Raw genomic sequence first — 1,161 nt, 5'->3', positions numbered from 1 at the left:
AGTACATATGAAAATCTAACTCTGTTGAAGGGAGGGGGTGAGAAATGTGGACAATTTGTACTTATAAGATTTGTTTTCTGCTGGGTGCACTTGTATGTCAGGAGTTTCAGCTGTTTCGTCGTCAACTTCACCGTCAAGATCCAAGAATGCCCAATTTTCGGCAGGCGAAAATTGCAGTTGGCAAAATTCGTGAACACAGGTCAATAGTGTGATGGTTTGCTGCACGACAAGAAGTAGCTGCAGATAGAGTGGGACAAAACGGTGTGTTCCTTTAAATGGAATCCTATGTTACTAAAATGAAAGAAGGGAAAGCAGGTCATTTATGACCACGACACAGTAAAACGCAAAAATAAAATGCATCTAATGATACAATCCTCGAACTGCGAGGGGCTCGACCGGGAATTGAACCCGGGACCTCTTCCACCCTAAGGAAGAATCATACCACTAGACCATCGAGCCGATCTGTTTATAACATTTTGCAACAAAATTAATCCCACTAGTAACAACCACAACGTACTCCGTGCCGCACACGATGACGACGATTGCGACGCTGCATGACGACGATTGTGATTGAGCTGAGATGACGACGAATGATTGATAAACAATAATGACGAATTATACAACAATCTATCTTGCAATGTTCAATGCAGTGGGCATTGAGTACCTACTTATCGAAATTATACAACAGTATAGTAGAAATAATATCATCAATCTGATTTTAATAATTGAAATATAGTTACTTGAAGGATAACAACTCAATAGCCTATAGGTACAATTTTAATGGAAGGTAGGTATAGTCGATCTAGCTGTATGTTCTCTGGTGTGCGATATGCCTTATTCCAGTATTTAACAAAGTTGTATGCCTATTTAGTAGGCTCAATACCAGCAACTGTCAAGCTATTGAATTTGTCTTTTACTTTTGAAAAAGTACTTATCACAAATGTATATAAGCATACTAACTAAGTACGAGGATGTCTATAAAGGTACTTACATTTAAGAACCTTCTAGTGCGCTTCAATAAAGTTGCTGGCTCTGCTATATAAAATCCAATTTGAAACAATGCTACGTACCCATAAACGTCATTGGTTGTATATATACCAATGCTTGTATATATATATATATATCTAAGTGTCAATTAATCGCCTGGCACGGCAGTACTTT

General features: G+C 38.2%; 1 non-coding gene across 1 annotated transcript; it reads right to left on the bottom strand.

Moving 5' to 3' along the window:
• Positions 1–387: 387 nt before the first annotated feature.
• Positions 388–459, bottom strand: BDB00DRAFT_t127. The gene has a single exon. It is a non-coding gene; the product is annotated as a tRNA-Pro (tRNA).
• Positions 460–1,161: the final 702 nt, after the last annotated feature.

This window comes from Zychaea mexicana (genome assembly GCF_025766255.1).
Source record: "Zychaea mexicana strain RSA 1403 chromosome Unknown BDB00scaffold_178, whole genome shotgun sequence".
Lineage (NCBI taxonomy): Eukaryota > Fungi > Mucoromycota > Mucoromycetes > Mucorales > Lichtheimiaceae > Zychaea > Zychaea mexicana.
Note: the sequence above shows the minus strand (reverse complement) of the source record. Positions and strands in the feature narration are given on the sequence as shown.